Raw genomic sequence first — 20082 nt, forward strand, 5'->3', positions numbered from 1 at the left:
TGATACATAAAGGACAAGTTTCCTGTCTACTTAAGGGTTTTTTATGTGTACGTGTTCCTACAAATCATTACACCCATGGATGATTTAGCACAATCAAACTGGCTAAAGGAGTATCTAAACATGAGTAATGTGACCTAAAATAATTTTTCATTATTTGTCCCAGATGGTCACTAGTTTTTAGCGTGAAAATATATTGACTACCTGCCTGAGATAAGATCACTTGAGCCTATGATCTAAAACAGGGAAGTTTCCATATAGGGTAGCGCTGATGTTGCAGCTTATTTAAAGCACCTGTAAACTGATAGTTGTGCAGTATTTAAACTACGCTTCCTTTGTCTTCTAGTTTTGTCAGTCACATTGCAGGAAATCCTAAGGACTCATCTGGTGGAAGTTGCACCAGAATAACTTAAATCAGCTTTTAAGCTAATATAATAAAAGGGGTGCAAAAGGCTTTGTGAGCGTTCCCATTTCAGTATAAGAGTGGCTTACTTCAGTTTAGTTAAACCCATTCCTAAGCAATTTAAGTTTAACTGAAATAACTATTTTTCTACTGAAATAAGAGTGTTCACACAGCTTTTTGTGCCCATTCAAGTATATCAGTTTAAATTCACACTTTAAGGTACACTCATGCAACATTTTCATGTAGACAAGACCAAAGTAAAAATGTTGCAAGGGCATCAGAAGGTAGGTGCTAATTCCATTCACACTCAGAGCTTTATGGGCATCTTCCACTCTAGTTATTGGGTAACAAACTATGTTCAGAGCAATAATAACATTTTTAAACGAATGGGAGACAACTAATATTGAGTAACTTTTTCACTCACTTTTCACTCATCCAAGATGGCTGCCAGGATGGGTCTGCTTTAACTCAATGGGAGTTTTCTGCTGAATAAGGACTGCAGAGTTTTGGAGTTACTTGACTCTGTAAATTAAAACAAAAGCCTTGATAGTGGTAACTGAAGCTACAGCACATTCATGGCAAATATATATTTAAAATATGATGGAGCAGATCTGGATTAGCTTTAAGGTTGGGTTCAGGTTTGGGTTTGACTGATGTGAAACTGCATGAGCTGCTCTAGCATCTGGTTCTATTCCATAATACTAGTAACATATCATTACAATTAATTGTTAGTTTAAGTTTTAAGGTTATACACTTCAAAAGGCTGGATTGCTTTAAGGATTAAAGAAGTCTCTTTGATTTGTAAATGAATGTTCATATATGGAAAAGCCTCAAATGCATTTATCTAGGTAATTAAAGAGGGAATTCAGACTGGATTTGACTCTGCTGTCTTAGAGTTAATGATTCAGATTTAACTTGCATCTGAAGAAGTGAGGTTCTTACCCACAAAAGCTTATGCTCCCAATACTTCTGTTAGTCTTAAAGGTGCCACAGGACCCTCTGTTGCTTTTTACAGATTCAGACTAACACGGCTACCCCTCTGATACTTGATTCAGATTTGTGTTTCAAAGGAGTTTAAATGCAAATATCAACTCTTTGATGGAATATTGCAACTGTTAATTTTTGTTCAAGATCCTGGATGATGTAATTTGCTCAGTGACCTCATTAGCTGGATGCTGAATCAGGTTAATCGGCCTGATAGGAAAATGAAACGAGCACAGTAAAAATAAAAGAAATATATTTTTTTTAAATAGAAGTTCAAGTAAAGCTGAAAAAAATGACCTGCAGCATTTTGCTTATGAGATTACCCTTGAGGTGATTTATGGAAACTAAGAGTTCAAGCATGCTACTACCCCTTACTCAGTATATTAATTACATGATGCCCTTTTCATGTGCTGTTTATCTGCAGGTTATACATTATTAATTAGTATAAATTATTTATTTATATAGTACCATAACTTTTCATAGAATCACAGAAAGATAGGCCTGGAAGGGACCTTGAGAGGTTATCTGGTCCATCGCTCTGCGCTGAGGTAGGACCAGGTAAACTTAGACCATCCCTGACAGGTGATTGTCTAACCTGTTCTTAAAAACCTCCAATGACTGAGATTCCACAACCTCCCTTGGAAGCCTATTCCAGTGCTTGACTATCCATATAGTTAAAAGTTTAATCTAAATCTTTCTTGCTGCAGATTAAGCGAAATACTTCTTATTTTACCTTCAAGTGAGCATTTTCCTCTTTATAACAGCCCTTAACATATTTGAAGACTGTTATCACTTCCCCCTCAGTCTTCTTTTTCCAAGACTAAACATGTCCAATATTTTTTAACTTTTCCTCATAGGTCAAGTTTTCTAATCCTTTTATCATTTCTGTTGTTCTCCTCTGGACTCTCTCCAATTTGTCCACATCTTCCTTAAAACATGGAGCCCAGAATTGTATACAGTAACAGCTGAGGCCTCACCAGTGCTGAGTAGAGTGGAATAATTACTTCCCGTGTCTTCATATGCCACTCCTGTTAATATACCTCAGAAAGATAATAGCCTTTTAAAAATAGCTGCTTTGCATTTTTTATTCATATTCAGTTTGTGATCAATTATAATTCTTAGATCAAGCTGTACTACCACCTTGCCAGTTATTTCCCATTTTCTACTTTTGCATTTGATTTTTCCTTCCTAAATGTACTACTTTGGACTTGTCTTTATTGAATTTCATTTTATTAATTTCAGACAAATTCTGCACTTTGTCAAGATCATTTTGACTTTTAATCCTATCCTCTAAAGTGCTTGCAATCGCTCCCAGCTAGGTATCATCCACAAATTTTATAAGCATACTTTCCATTCCATTATCCAAGTCATTAATGTAAATATTGAGTAATACCTGACCCAGACCCAGACCCTGTGTGACCCTACTATATATTTCCTTTCAGTTTGACAGTGAACCATTGATAACTACTCTCTGAGTATGGTCTTTCAACCAGTTGTGCGCCCACCTCATAGTATTTTCATCTAGACCATTATTTCACTGATTTGCTTATGAGAATGTCATGTGAGACAGAAGTTTACTAAAATCAAGGTATAATCATGTCTACAGCTTCCCCTTATCCACTAAACTAGTAACCCTGTCAAAGAAGGAAATTAGGTTGGTTTGGCATGAGTGGTTCTTGACAAATCCATGCTCACTATTTCTTATGAACATATTATCCTCTAGATGCCCACAAATGATTATTCATAATATGTTCCAGTATCTTTCTAGGTATTGAAGTTAGGCTGATTGGTCTATAATTCTCCAGGTCCTCTTTGCTGCTGTACTTAAAAATAGGTACTCCATTTGCCCTTCTGCAGTCCTCTGGGATCTCATCTGTCCTCTATGAGTTCTCACAGATAACTGTTAATGGTTCTGAGATTGCTTCCACTAGTTTCTTAAGTACTCTAGAGTGAATGGCATCAGGCCCTGCTGACTTGAATACATTCCTGAAATTTTACAAACCAAAAAAAAAAAAAAAGAAAGAAACTCTCCCTTCCAAAGTCTGTATAGTCTTTATCAAACATAGAAAATGAAAGTAGCAGACATCAGTGCCACCATGGTTCCTTCATGTGTTTAACACAATGCGGCTCTCATCTTGATTGGGCACAGCTATAAAATTAATATTAGATAATGGTGATAATAACGAAGGAAGGGTTAGAGAATGTAGGGATGAGGACTGAAACAAATAAATAAAATATAGGTTGTATGATATCAGTAGTGAGTCTCATTAGTTCAGGTGTTTTTCTCTTTTATGCTTTTGATAGTGGGTTGAATGTTAACAAAATAGATACCACTTCATCATTTTTTGGCTGAATTTCTTTGGGCATTAAACATCTAAGCTCCATATTCTGACAGCTTGCTCTGGGGAAGTTGTTAACTATGTGAAAGTTCATAAGCCCACAGCACAATAATACCCCTTCTTAACTTTTACTTTTTCATTCTCTAAAATATTACATGTAGTGAAGTTAGCACAGACATTTCAGGTCAACTCTGCTAAAAGCTGCCCCCTGAACAATGTTATTTTATTCCTACTTTTTTCAACATTTTTCAAAAAGGCAGAACTTTAAAGAAAAGGTTACACTGTAGGTAAGATACTACAGCATCAAATTTCCTTTCTACAGTGCAGGTAAGCACAGGGTTCAGATATCATGACAGTTTGAACTCACTAGGAAAGAAAACTCCAAAAGGCTACCTATGACCTCACCACAGATTAAGCAATGGGGGCTGTTGTCTGGCTTGTCAGAAAAGGTGTCTTGCTAGAGAGCCGGAGAATTGCTTGCTATGACAGCTTCATACTGGGTCAGTGTGGTGACCCTGACCCATCCCTCCAGGTGACCAGAAGAGAGGCAAAAGTAGCCCTTTTTTGCTAGAAAGGGAACACGAATATCGAAGAAGGTTGTGTTTGTTGGTTGGTTGGTTTTTATCTTTAAAATAAGCAACTAGAAAAGGAAAGATCCTTCTGAAAGCAAATAGAGTTAACAGCATTAGCATAACAAATTCAGTGCAGTAACCCTACAAACTAACAGAAGGGGTGATCAGCAAAAAGAGAAGCAAAATTCCTCAAGAGACTGCACTAGAACCAGAGGGATATAGTTTCTCTTTTTCAGGCATGGCCATTTAAATGCTTCACTGCCATTAGTATTCAAGAGTGATAGCACAGTACGTGTGTAAAATCACAAGCCTTCAGATGAGAATTTATCCTTATAAATGGTGAAGTCTGTAGTTTTGGAGGACCTTGGCCCATGAAGTATTAGCTAATCCCCAGTTTCATTCCCTATATCCAGTTGCCTGGATTTACAGGCAGGCTGCTTAGGGGCACTGTGCCAGAGAGCAGGAAGTGGGGTGGGTTCTGGTGGCTCTGCTGCGGGATAGGTCTCCTTGCCTCAGACCTGACTGGCTTTCAGCAATACACATTTTGTTATGGCTAATCACCACCTGACTCACCTTCTCTTGCAGCTAGTTGTTGAATCTTTCCTAGTTCAGGATTCAGCAAGGGCAAGGTGCTGGTGCTGTTGCTGTTGTGGGAGGCAAGAGGAGGAGAAGATGGATTTAAGCTATGGATATCTGGCTCCCATCTCTTGCTAAAGGACCCCCAGAAGAGCACACTCACTTTTAGCATCAAGGCTAATTTGTGCAGCAGACACAGACAATTTTGTAACAGTTTCGGAGCAGTAGTAATGTGAAACTAACCACAGGAAACCCAGAGGGCCAGGAGATGCTCAGCCCCTCAAAGGATCAGAAACTATTATTTCAAGTGCCAGCCAATTACCCAAATGTCATTAGATACAGGGCTAGAATAATAAACCTTCTGTTCCCAGTTCATAAAATGGTAGCACTTACATGAGAAGAGCAAAGGTTAGTGTTTTGACAAAGCCTCACATCTAGTAGCAGAGATATATAGGTATGAAATCAATTATAAACCCCATGTTCTCTGGAGTTCTTTTTCAACACTCCACTCAATAAGAAGAAAAGATGGGAGGCTGCTTATGGGCATAGGTAAGGTAGTTTGGGTGTTTCTTTTAAATTTAGCTTTCATCCCAAATTTCCTGAATTTTTAGTGGCTGTTGTTTTGATAACTACAATGCTTTTGTGTGGATTTTTACATTTAAGTTACTGATAGTGAGGTACATGGTGGACAAATTAGGAGAAATGTGATGAAGTGATGCAATTTTTATTATTATTTTGTGTTAGTACATTTGTATAGTGGATTATATTAGGAAAAATAAAATATAGTCTGGATATCAGGAAAGCCTACTGATGAAAAGCTCTTGTAGACTATGTTCTAGCCTAGCAAGAGGAGTGGTGGGAGCCTCATTGATAGGTTATTTAGAGTAGCCTGTACAAAACAGTAGAAAATATACATTTGGAAACAATCCTGAATTTGCAGAGAGATGGGTAGAATAACCAAATAGGTCTCCTCCATCTCTGACTTATATGAGTCCTCAAATGAAGAGGAAAAATAATCTGGTAGCCAAAATACAGTGTTGGGGCGCTGTATTTCTATATAGTGCTCCTGGATCTGCGTCCAAATCCAGTGCATTCTTGGGCAAATCACTGTGAGTGGAAGTTCCCCTCCGCAAAATGGTTTTAGTTATACTTCCCTTTGTCACAGGAGATGAGTTAACTGGTGAAATGCTAATCCATGGTTAATGTTTATAAAGCACTTTCAGATGCTGACAGGGAAGGTGCTGCAATTCCAGGCCTCTGGTTCCTGTATTATTGTGGTTTAAATGTTGCTGATTAGAGTGGAGAATGAATGAAAGTCACTCCAATCATGCCTAACTGTTATTGTCCATATGAGTGTCAGTCAGGATAATCTTTTACATACCAACCATGTGATTAAATTCATCCCTGATGCAAGCCTGTGGAAGTCAACGTTGTTACACCAAGGATTCATTTGGCTCAACATGTGCTACCATAGCTGCAGTTACCCTGGCACTACAAAGTGAGTGGATCAGAGTTTCAGCCCTAACTTTGAATTATCCAGCTTTTGTTGGTTTAAATCAAGCCCTTCATATTAACATGGATATTTTCATATTTCATTGTAATATTTCATTCCTGAGGGGCTTATTCTCTTGTTTATCATATGCAAAGAACTAGCTGTGATTCAATGACTATCAACTGCCAAGACCCCACTGTATGAGATTGTTTTGTATGGCAATGTTGGGTACTGATTTCCTGTGGTGTTGCCTTTTACGGTCAGCATTTGTGTTCTTTTTATAAATCTACCTTGAGTACAAGCCACACCACTCTATTTTGCAAAGCAGTGGTACCCTTTTCCTCATAAGCACAAAAATCTATGCTAATTATAGGGTATTTATACTAGATGTAAGAATAAGGAAAGTGTGCCAGCACTTCTGTTACAATTAAAAGCAAATGAGGTTTGAAGTTTATAAAAGGTAAAATCTCTTAAGAGGATTAATTTTCCTTTTGGTGGCATTATTATTTAATGATTTCTGCCTCCATAAGAAGAATGACTTATATGAATTTTTATATGGTTTTATTTCAAGGAAGAGAAACTGTCTGTGCCGCTTTGAAAAGAGCACTCTGAACCCCCACTGACTGAGCTGAGTTGTTCAAAGTGAAGAGTAATTGTTTCAGAGCTCACCCAACGTGCTGACTAGTTTAAAAACATGCTGTTTCAGATATATGCTTTGCAATAAGCCCAGATATCAGGCAACACATTAAAGAAAAATAATCAATTTGAAACTTCAGAACTAGACCAGCAGGGTATCTTCACATTTATTTTTTTTTAAAAGGCACTGCAATGAAATGTTAAATTCATCTCTAGATACCTTCTCCCTCTGCAGACTTTGAAAACCTATCAACAGTGGTTACTCTATTTAAATTAAGCACTGCCAAGGGTTAAGTTTCCATCTACCCTTCTCTAAAGTGTCTGGGGAGAGTTACTGTTCTTTTGGTGACTGCCAGGCTACTTCTAAAGCCTTCCACAGGCAGTGGTTAGCTGCTGGCTCCAAATTTGTGGCTCGTAAACCACAGCTCAATGAGGCAGAGTAAACTGAAAAGGATATCAGGCAAGCCCAGTGATGAATGGTACTAGAGAATCCAACAGACTAGAGGTCTATGTTATAACTTCACTGTAACTTAAAGAAAAACTTTAATATATCACACGCAGACTAATGATGACTGAGAATATGACAGTCAAAACAAATCAGTGGTGTAGATTATCCTTACCTGATAATAAATGTGTTATTTCATTTCTGTTATAGCTATACTGAAATTTATGAAACTTTAGAATAGCACCAAGTCATTGCATGCCTAAAATGGACATTAGAGAGACAAGGTAGATGAGGTAATATCTTTTACTGGACCAACTTCTGGTCTCTGTTACTAACAGAATTTGGTCCAATAAAAGATATTACCTCACCCACCTTTCTCTCTAATATCCTGGGGCCAACACAGCTACAACACTGTATATAAGAGAGATGGCTTTAATTAGCAGATGTAAAAATACTGCTGATGTTTTCAAAGTGAAATTTCCTTGCCACATGCTGCAATCTACCAGTTTGCCTTTCTCAGGAGACAGTGAGTGTCAAAAGACTAAATCTAGACAACTTCTGGTTCTAACCAATCTGTCATTGGCAACATATATATGCACATTCACAAGTATTTTTTACTTCTGCAAGCTCATAGGACATGAAACATTAAAGTCAATAACTTCCTGTCAAGGAGCTCAGCAGTGGACTTCTTGATCTTTTGGCTAAGATCATGTGGAATGTCAGTTTAAAATACAGGAATTATATCCATCGGTCATACAATGATTTGGTAAGTCTAATGAATCCTTTTTAGGTATGATAACAGTAGAGCTGGTTGAAAATTTTCTGACAATTTTCCATTGGAAAATGCTGATTTGATGAAACTGAAACTTACATAGGAACATATCAAATTAATCAAAATATTGCATAGTAAGTTACTGAAATGTTTCATTTTGCTAATGACTTCATAATATCAATGTTATATATATTATTTCTAATAAATTACAATACAATATAAATATCTAAATGCTTTGACTTTTATATTATAGGTTATACCCAGGGCCGGCTCTAACTTTTTTGCCTCCCCTAGCAAAAAACAAAACAAAACAAAACCGAGTGCCACCCCGCCGTAACAACCCCGCCCCCCCAGCGCTGCCACACCGAAACAAACAAACAAAAAAACCCCCCGAGCACCACCCCGCCAAAACAACCCCCCGAACGCTGCCCCGCCGAAACAAAAACAAAAACCCCTGAGCTCTGCCCTGCTGAAACAAAAACAAAAACAAAAACCCCTGAGCACCATCCCGCTGAAACAAAACAAAACAAAAAAATGGAGCACTGCCCCACTACCCCAAGATTGGCCGCCTATTAGAAGGTGCCACCCCAAGCACGTGCTTGGTCTGCTGGTGCCTGGAGCCAGCCCTGGTTATACCAGGGATCAGCAACTTTTGGCACACTGCCCATCAGGAAAATCCACTGGCAGGCTGGGACGATTTGTTTACCTGCACCATTTGCAGGTTCGGCCAATTGCAGCTCCCACTGGCCATGGTTCACTGTTCCATGCCAATGAGGGCTGTGGGAAGCGGAGTGGGCCAAGGGATGTGCTGGCTGCCGCTTCCCGCACCCCCCCTTGGCCTGGAACGGTGAACCACGGCCAGTGGAAGCTGCGTTCGGCAGAACCTGCGGACGCTGCAGGTAAACAAACTGTCCCAGCCTGCCAGCAGATTTCTCTGATGGGCCATGTGCCAAAGGTTGCCGATCCCTGGGTTGTACTATAATATTACACTATAATACACAATATTTAATAAATTATATAACATAATATATAAACATTTTATACTATAATATAAAAGTAAAAAATGCTAAACTAGAAATGAAACATATCAATCAGGTCAAAATTATATTTCAGTAAAAATACTGGAAAATTGTGAGATATCTTCTTGTTGTCCCAAATAAGGATGAAATGGCATTTCAAAATCTTGATATTTCCTCCAGGACAGAAGTTCAGTGTTTTCACCAGCTGTAGCTAGTGGAAAATTCCTATTGCTTGAAAACCTTTTTCTACAAGCTGATCAGTGGATCTCATTTCTGGGTATTGCAGATCTGGCTGTGGAAGATATTTCCAGATTTCCACTTCCCATAGCTCCATGTGATCAGCATTTAGCTGTCAGGATGTCCCATTTCACAGAAAGAGTTGCTCAATGTGCATTGCTCCAGCTGCTAATCATAGACCACTCCTTCACCTGAGGGTGCAGAAAGCAGGCCTAAAAATGGGTCAGAGCTTCAAACTCCAGCTCTGGATTTAGTTCTTAAAGACCTTACCTACGGAAGTGTTTGAATGCCGGCCATTTTCTAGTCACAAGAATTATGTCAAAATTTGGAATTATTCCAGACAATTCACACACGCACTCCACCCTATGCAAAAAATAGTTATAATACATATAAAGGAAACATATCTAACTTCTCCACCATACCCTCTGTCAGGCCTTGTTTACTGTCATTGAAAGGACAAGTTGTTGTCTGTTGTTTTCAGTGTCAGTAGTTTGCTGCGTGTGTGTTTTCTCTGTGTGCTGTTCCGTCTCTGGTCAGATAGCCAGCACAGCGGACCTCAATGGAATTGCCCAGAAAGATCATAGACTTGATCTACTAGCACTTGACAAAGCACAGTGCAAGCATCCCATAAATTCTACAGTAATACAAACACATGTATGCCTGTGACAATGGAACAACTCAATCAGTGGCAAGACTTTCCGCTGCCCCATAGGCCAGACAAAGGGTTAAGGCACTGTATCCCAACATTTATAGACTGAGACAGGATAAACAACTTACATACCTCCCCTTGTACCTTTCTCATGAGGTTTTAAACAAAACATCCCCATTCATCACTTCTGTCAAGCCATCTTATTGTGTGCTGGAATGTGTTTACATAGTTGGTGTCTTTTAGCAATGCTAGCAATACCGGTGCTGAGTTCATTTACCGGACACTGAACTTGCAGGCAAGCATATGCTTTTGATAGGGCCCGACTTTTGCTCATAGCATAACTTTTGTTGTCTTTGGTTCAGGCCTCAGGCCTTGAACTAGGCCCCGGGCTCCAGATTCTCTCTTCCTACAACAAGTTTGAAGGGAAAGTAGTGTAGTGGGGATTGCAGGATTGTGTGATATGCTGCATGCATGTCACTGAAGTTGTAAGAATATGGCACCTGATATCCCTTATTAGTATGCCACCTGGTCTGAGCTATGCCACAAATCAGCTGAGACAAGTGGGAGAAATACTTTCAAAAATATGCAGCTTCTATGAAGCCTTAAATAGTACCTTTAAATGCTGGTGTTTATCATATGCTGTGTATTGGGATTACTTACAATTTTAGGAACTATAAGTAGCTAGTTTTAGTACTTTAAATATATATTGAGCTTAATGGATGAAATCACATGTGGTTGCTAGAAGGAAAGTGAGAAATGCCTACTTCACAGGGAGTAAAATAGACCTGAAATGAGAAGTTTCCTCAAATGTTTGCAGGGACCATGCATGCTAAGTAGATGTTGAAACAGAGGGGGGCAAAGTCTAATCTGTGGTTCTGCTCATTTCACTATAGGTCACTATAGTTCACTGTGACACAGAGGCCCATTGGTGGTTGCTCGTCAGGCGTGACATACTCATTGCATCTAATACAATGTTGTTATGATATATACCCAAAAGGTGGCATATAATATATCATTGGAAAACTAACATATTTTAATATTAATTAAGATTCTTGTGTGGGTGTATTACGGGATGTGTACAAAGAGTTATAAATATATGCTAGAATCATGTTCTTAAAATGTGTTTGGCAAGCAATGCATAAGCGTAAGCAGTCTGCCATAGACAAAGGAATGTGTATTTGTTTGTCTGACCAGCCTGGCCATTAAGCAGAGACAATGAAGGTACATTTACATGGTAAGTAAACAAAACCATCAACCTAGAGAGAGGAGGAGAGAGCCTCTTACCTATAAATACAGAGGTCGGAACTTCAAATGATAAGCATTTGAATCAATTGGTTGCACATAATTTTACTGTACTATAAAAGTGTAAGGTCTTTTATGAAAAACTGTGACACACTGATGACTAATGTTATTGAGAAATGTATGCATTACCACAATATGAGGAATTATGGATACTCACTGATATTATGTTTTAAAGTCTGTGACCAAACAAAAGGAAAGAAAGGTTTTCTCTCAGACAGGAGGGAAGACAGCTATCTACAGGTCTCCAATGTTAACTAAGCTTTATGGAATCAAAACAACGGAAGCTCTACTTACATATGAATCATTAGGGAAATTCCACAGGAAGGGAAGAACTGCAGGAAGTCTTCCTGTCTCTTTAAGCAGAGTCAATATACTTTAGGAAGTTAGGATGGCTTGGTCTAGGCTTACTTTTCAAAGAATACATTTCAAAGGTTTACTGGGTTGAAGTCTCTGGGAACTGAATATTGGTGAGAAACTTGCTTAGGCAAAGATTGTAACTTGCTGAAATTAAGCTAAGAAGCATATTTTTACCTTTGTTTGGTAGTATCCCTTTTTATCTTTAGTCCTTATACTTGGTATCACTTTTGGTTTAATAAACTTGTTTTCCTTTTACTATCAACCAATTCAGAGCTGTGACTGAAATAAGAGTGTTTGTCAAAAAACAACAACAACAGTAAAATTAATGAACTGCAGTGTATTATCTCTTTAAGGGAGCAACAAACTTAATAACTTCTTTGAGTGTTCCAGGAGAGGGTTGGACACCGCAGGGAGACGGCTCTGGGGAACTTGGGAGTTGGGGCAAGGTTTTGACTGTCACAGTCCTGAAGAGTTTGCTGGCAAGGCAGAGCAAGCTGAGCAGACAAGTTGTTGAGTCAGAGTTGTCACATAGCGTAACCGTTGCAAAACTCTCACTTGCTGATGATTGTTACATTGGCAGATGATTTGGAGGAAAATTGGGACTGGTAGGGAGTTGTGGGTCACCCTGCAAAAAGTAACTTGGTGGCGGAAGCCACGGAGTGATCTGCATGCTTGTAGGCTGGCTGTTGATATCAGGATTTGAGCCACAGCAGCGGAGCATTTAAGGCACCCAGAGTTACAGGGCAGGAAATGACAAAACCCTTTACAGGTCTGGCTGAATCCCAAAATGTCACATTCATCACCGACTAGCACACAGGGAAGCCATACTTTAAGAGGCAAGATCTTATCATAGAATCATAGAATCATAGAATATCAGAGTTGGAAGGGACCTCAAGAGGTCATCTAGTCCAACCCCCTGCTCAAAGCAGGACCAATTCCCAGCTAAATCATCCCAGCCAGGGCTTTGTCAAGCCGGGCCTTAAAAACCTCCAAGGAAGGAGACTCCACCACCTCCCTAGGTAACGCATTCCAGTGTTTCACCACCCTCCTAGTGAAATAGTTTTTCCTGATATCCAACCTGGACCTCCCCCACTGCAACTTGAGACCATTGCTCCTTGTTCTGTCATCTGCCACCACTGAGAACAGCCGAGCTCCATCCTCTTTGGAACCCCCCTTCAGGTAGTTGAAGGCTGCTATCAAATCCCCCCTCATTCTTCTCTTCTGGAGACTAAACAATCCCAGTTCCCTCAGCCTCTCCTCATAAGTCATGTGCTCCAGACCCCTAATCATTTTTGTTGCCCTCCGCTGGACTCTTTCCAATTTCTCCACATCCTTCTTGTAGTGTGGGGCCCAAAACTGGACACAGTATTCCAGATGAGGCCTCACCAATGTCGAATAAAGGGGAACGATCACGTTCCTCAATCTGCTGGCAATGCCCCTACTTATACAGCCCAAAATGCCGTTAGCCTTCTTGGCAACAAGAGCACACTGTTGACTCATATCCAGCTTCTCATCCACTGTGACCCCTAGGTCCTTTTTTGCAGAACTGCTACCTAGCCATTCGGTCCCTAGTCTGTAGCAGTGCATGGGATTTTTCCATCCTAAGTGCAGGACTCTGCACTTGTCCTTGTTGAATCTCATCAGGTTTTTTTCGGCCCAATCCTCTAATTTGTCTAGGCCCCTCTGTATCCGATCCCTACCCTCTAGTGTATCTACCACGCCTCCTAGTTTAGTGTCATCTGCAAACTTGCTGAGAGTGCAGTCCACACCATCCTCCAGATCATTAATAAAGATATTAAACAAAACCAGCCCCAGGACCGACCCTTGGGGCACTCCGCTTGAAACCGGCTGCCAATTAGACATGGAGCCATTGATCACTACCTGTTGAGCCCGACGATCTAGCCAGCTTTCTATCCACCTTACAGTCCATTCATCCAGCCCATACTTCTTTAACTTGGCGGCAAGAATACTGTGGGAGACCGTATCAAAAGCTTTGCTAAAGTCAAGGAATAACACATCCACTGCTTTCCCCTCATCCACAGAGCCAGTTATCTCATCATAGAAGGCAATTAGGTTAGTCAGGCACGACTTCCCCTTCGTGAATCCATGCTGACTGTTCCTGATCACTTTCCTCTCCTCTAAATGTTTCATAATTGATTCCTTGAGGACCTGCTCCATGATCTTTGCCAACAAACTCTCAGAGAACCACATTTGTATCTGATAGCTTCAAATTTAAATGTCTATTTATACTTCTGAAAAAAAATATAGCTGCAATATTATTTAACATCAGAAATTATATAGGTAAAGAAAGCAAAAATGTACTCTACTGGCAGTTAATCAAGAAAATATCCAACAGGATTCCTTGTAGTGTCCCTGGAGCCAGAGCTATTCCAGTAATTTGAGACAGACAATTTATAGGATAGTCTCTGCAGTTTTGCTGGGCTCCATTAGCACCTTTACAGTCTTCTGCTCTAGAACAGCTATGCAGAAGTTTTGTATGGAGTCTCTTTACTTAAGCTGTCAGAAATGCAAACACCAAACCTGGAGGACACTATTATGAAGGAAGAAATTCTAGAGCTCATAATACAGCTATATAGCAAAGAAGATGCCGGATATGACCCATAACCAAATTGGTTTTACATATATTCGTCCAATGTATTTTTAATCATCTTTAGTTTTATGTGACTGCATATTTGAAACAAAAAATCTTCCCAATCAAACGTTTATTAGCGTTATATTAATACTGTAAGCAGAAGAAACACTTGATTGCTCTTCACATAGCTAGTTGCTTATTAAAATAGGTATTTAATTATTATTGATTATTAATAATTCTTAACAGGTATCAATAGTTGTTACATAACTAATCTTACCCATGAAAGCTGCTCCATTGAGTTGAATGAAACTACATGTAGTCTCAATTTTTCATGTGTTTAAATATTAGCAGCATTTGGGTGCTAGTGATTACTTTCTTTGTTTATAAGGATGAATTTTGCTTTATTCCAGGAAGCTATTCCTTAGCTAATGTTAGGAAACTTTTAAATGTTTCTTATTTCATATAGACTTACTTTCCCCAAAAGCTTTGCTTCCCAAAAATGCTTTTGAGAGGGTAAAGTGGGCCTATATGGCTGATGATCTTTGAGCCTATGAATACGGGGGAAATGTCATTACCAGATAGAGGGGAAAATAGGGATTATTTTTGTTTATTTATAACTTTTTTTAAAAAAATGCAGATATGTATATAAAAGGTGCATATTAGCTTGCATCTCTCTTATTCCACATTTTATATGATATTTTGTTGTTAAGATCTGACTACAGGATTCCTGATCCTGATAGGCCATTTGTTGCCACTGCAATAGAAATATTACATAATAATTATTAAAAACAATGACACAACATGATAGGTATTCTGTATAACTAACAAAGGACTTGCCAAAGTTGAGGTTTAAAAAAATGTAAAAATCACAAAAAATCTGTGGGAATAGCATTACATTTTATGGATATTACATATTGATGTTGCATACCCAGAAGGCTCAAAAATGAAAACAATTAAATATTTAAAAGCAGTATTCCATTACTTTTATAATTTTTATTTCAGAAAGCAATCAATATGAAATTAGATATTATTCTCACTTATTGTTGGTTCTATATTTTACATAGATTCAATTCAGTGTAAATATTTTACCAGTATAAACTCAAATTATTGATCCTTTTTTAGTCAGTCAGTGTTGTAATAAAATATACTGTAGCAAAAGTAATTATACATTATCAATCAGTTATTATTTACTTATTATAGTTATCAAAGGTGAAATGCAAAGGAGAAATTAAAACTGAATTAATCGCAGTTTTTTGGCTGAAAGTCCCAACATATCAGACAGTGGGACTTAAAGGTATCCTGGAATACGTCATTCAAAAGCACATTTTGTATTTGAGTTGTTACACGTGATCTAAAATATATTGAATGAAGCAGAAAATCCCAGAGGATTTTACAGAGGTAGGGGACACGATTTTTAAAGGTTATCCAAAACTCATTTCTACAGTGAATACTCTCACAGTCTGATTGATGATGCTGAGTGTTCTTAACATAAATCTGTGTTAACTAAATGTTTACTTTTTTCTTTGCAAATCCCTTGTATTTGTTCTTTTTTTTTGGCATTAACCTTTAGGTGTTTTACAACTTGGGGACTTAGCAGTTCACAAAAGTTAAGAGATGGGCACGGAGGATCAGGGTGAAGGAGGAAGGTTTATATCATCTGAGAAATGGGCCCAGGATTCTTGCTTTCATTGAGTTCAAACCAGCCCATCCTCCTACCAGGACGGAAGCAGCACATATCAAGTTGTTGAACTAAGATGGAGGAAGTGGCATATTGTTGGCAGCAAGGGAGACAGTATCACTCTATAAGAAGTCAAGAAGGCTAGTAGTATGATTCTCTTTGCTCCTGAGTGCATGAGTGGGAGAGAGGTTTGGTAGCCTCATTGAGGAAGAAATATGGTAGAGCGTGAGAGAGAGATTTTATTGTACAGGAGAGAGGGAAGACATTGGGAATGAAAAGCTCCTGGTATGGTGAGGGAAAAAAGGATGTAGATTTGACCAAGGTAGATTGGACCTCAATACTCTTTTTGCTGATAGCTGGTTGGGGGATTTGGTAAGAAACACTTTAACAACCATCATAATGGCTAATATGCAGTTGAAATGTAAATGGTTCAGGAGACAATAACTGTGACAGGTCCCCCCACCCCACGGTGCAACCTGGAACTGGTGTACTGCTGAGCCCTCTGTCTCATCCACCTGGCCTCCCTTTAACACGGTGATGCTGTGACAAACTGCAGACCACTCCTGATCCTGCACTTACACAGGCCTTTACACAGGCAGGGATAAACATCGCTGCAGTCACATGAACGCTTCTCCTCAGCCACTCATGAACTAACATTAGAGAGAGGATTCAGCCAAAATTCCCCCAGCTCCCCAGCCTAGGACCCCAGACCTGTACCATCCTGCCCTGGTCACAAGCCTGACCAGTATGAATTTATTACCCGGTCCGCCCTTCCCTTGATGTGGAGAGGACAATGCACCAGCCCCGTTCCTGATCAGATTTCCCTCTGCACTTCAAACAACACACTGTTTTAGGTGAAAATATAAAACAGATTTATTAACTACAGAAAGGTAGATTTTTAAATGATTATAAGTAATAGCATACAGATCAAAGAAGATTACCTAAGAAATTAAACAAAAACACAATCTATGTCTTATATACTAGTTAGGATTTGAATCAATCAGTGTCTCATCCTGTTAGCTACTAGAAGCAGATTACAGCTTTTGCATACACAGGCAGGAATTCTTCTATCCCGCCTGGGACTAGCACTTTCCGCAGTTCAGTCTTTGTTCCTTAGGTGTTTCCAAGTGTTCTCTTGTGTGGGGAGTGAGGCCCGGTGGTGATGTCACTTCCCCCTTTTATAGTTTCTTCCATGCGGAGGGAACTTCTTTGTTTCAAGGAACGTCTCCCCCCCCCACACACACACAGCCTCATTTTTGGAAAAATACAGGCATTAAAATGGAGTCCAGTATCACCTGGTCTAGTTACATGCCCTTGCATGTTTCAATGAGTCATGGCAGCCATTATACATAAGCTGACTGAAATGTCCACAGGAAAGATTGTCATGTGAGGATAAATTTTTCCCCTGGCTCATTGTTTTCACTGATGGGCCATTAGCACTGTGTAGCTTCTTCACTGTTATACCTGAAAGGCTAGTTGTGGGTGTTTCTAACTTCATAACATCTTTCAGTAGCACACACATAGCAAAACTTCATATCTCCACATACAATGACAGCATATACAATCCAACAGGATATTAATGTTCAACAGATCAAGACATTTAGAATGATACCTCACAAGGCATACTTTGTACAAAACATATCATAATTATGCGACAGTGGTGAATATGGGGCTACCAGGGTGTTGCTTTGGGGCACAAAGTGTCACAGAATCTCTCATCCTTACATTTAGCAAAATTTGAGGCTTAGTTTGACAAACTGTGCCTGAAATGTCAAGACCCTGAAGTCACACGTATATCTTGCTTCAATGACCAAGAATCAACAGGTTTGAGGAAGCAGAAATACTTGTGCTGCTGACACCAAAGGTTTGGTTAGAACTTTTTTCTGAGCTTGGGGTCCTTGCATGCTGGGTGAGTTGCCTGAAGAACCATAGTATTAATGATTCGGCAATGTGTTAGGATTCACTGGCTGCTACCGCTAATCCCTACATTTAAAGTATTCTTTGACCTACTTCTTAGAGCCCCATCATTTGAGAAATGGTATTATGTCACTAAGAACAAGCAATGAGAATTCTACGCAAAATGCTTTAGATGGCATTTCCAACAAAATAGCAGGCAGAAGAAAAACAATTAACAGAGTACGTTGCATTTATGAATAACTGGGAATCTTGATCTTCTCTTCTACTGGATCACACAGCTCGACTCCTTTGTTTAGTACAACCAGAGACAACACCATAGTGTTCTGCCGTGTTCAGCATATCTATGACTCAGGCCCCCATACAGAGAGAGACCTGACCTGCACACTTTCATTTGGTACCATGCTGGCTGGCATGCTTATGATTTTTCTTCTCCTTTCTTTTTTTGCTTTAGTTTATTTCTGGGCTGATTTTTCATTATTTATATTTCTAGATAATATGAACACCTGAAAATGGGGAGTGTCCCATTATTACAGTATTAAAAAAGGGGAAAATAAATTAATAAATGGTTTATTAAAAAAACAACTTCGAATTATAAGGGAGAAAGGTGAGGAGTCATAACTTCATGTTCTTGTTAGTAAAGTTATAAAGTTCCTTGGTATCATTTTAATAATGCAGAGACAGATTCTGATCTCATATACCAGTTTTGTGTTGGCATAACTACACTACTTTAATGGAAAAAGCAACAGAGGGTCCTGTGGCACCTTTAAGACTAACAGAAGTATTGGGAGCATAAGCTTTCCTGGGTAAGAACCTCACTTCTTCAGATGCAAGAAGTGAGGTTCTTACCCACGAAAGCTTACGCTCCCAATACTTCTGTTAGTCTTAAAGGTGCCACAGGACCCTCTGTTGCTTTTTACAGATTCAGACTAACACGGCTACCCCTCTGATACTTTAATGGAGTTACTCCTGATGTATAGGATTGTAAGTGATGGACAATCATGCCTGGAATGTTCCCATACTGTAGTTCAGTCAGACTGTGTCATGCCCCTATTTAAATCCCTCCACTTGCTTCCCGTTGCTTTTCACACCAAGTTCAAGCTCCTCAGCTACATTTTAAAGGCTTTGTATAACTTCATTCCTACCTACATCTTGGATTGTTTCTTACTACCTCTTGTTCATTCAGCTTGCTCCACAAAAGGCTCCGTTTGGATCCTTCTCATAGTTTTCTCTTCATGAAATTTTCTATGCTTCCCCATCCTCTTGGAACAGGTTCCGTCTTTTTTGTGCACCAATAGCCTGATCTTGTTTACACTGAAATCAGTTGTAAAATTCCCATTAACTTCACTGGAAACAAGCTTAGACGACTCTCTCTCATTCAAATCTCTCTAAATACACTTCTGTGAGGCCTTTTAAAAATCCAGCAATAACTGGAGGCCCAATTCTCAGAGCTGCTCCAGCTGATTGGGGTTATTCTAATTTCACTACACAGTGAAATCAGCTCCTTAGGAATCTCCTTATGAAAGGGGAATCCCTGGATGGTATGGCCTCCAGGGCAGGAAGCATTCCATGGTAAGGCATATCAGTCCTAATGATCCTTACCTGCCTGAAGGGAACTGTGAGGACAGGTGTAAGAACACCCCTTGAGGCTGTTCTAGTTATGCTACGGACCCAGTCACAAGCCACACCCAGGACTCAGGGAACACAAATGTTGTTTCCACTCAACATTGCCTCTTCACTCACATCAACTACACTAGACACACCTTGGATGCAGCTATGGACTTAGCCCCAAATCAGTAAAGCTTTGCCACTGGGTGTTGCAGTTTCTGGTTATGCAGTTTATTATTAATAATCATGCAAATTAATAAAAATACTTACACCAATATTTAATGAATTAATGTACTGAAAATAAGAGAAGGGAGTGTATTAAATAAACATAGCTCTAAAGGTCAAATTCTCCCTCCAAAACCATGGTGAGACCCTTCAGAGGTATTTGGTGAATGGGGCCAAGATAAGGCTTTTCATTGAGATGAACAGTTGAGTGGCACAAATAAATTTGTTAATCTCTAAGGTGCCACAAGGACTCCTCGTTATTTTTTGCTGATACAGACTAACAT

This window comes from Chrysemys picta, chromosome 1 (assembly GCF_011386835.1).
Source record: "Chrysemys picta bellii isolate R12L10 chromosome 1, ASM1138683v2, whole genome shotgun sequence".
Taxonomy (NCBI): domain Eukaryota; kingdom Metazoa; phylum Chordata; order Testudines; family Emydidae; genus Chrysemys; species Chrysemys picta.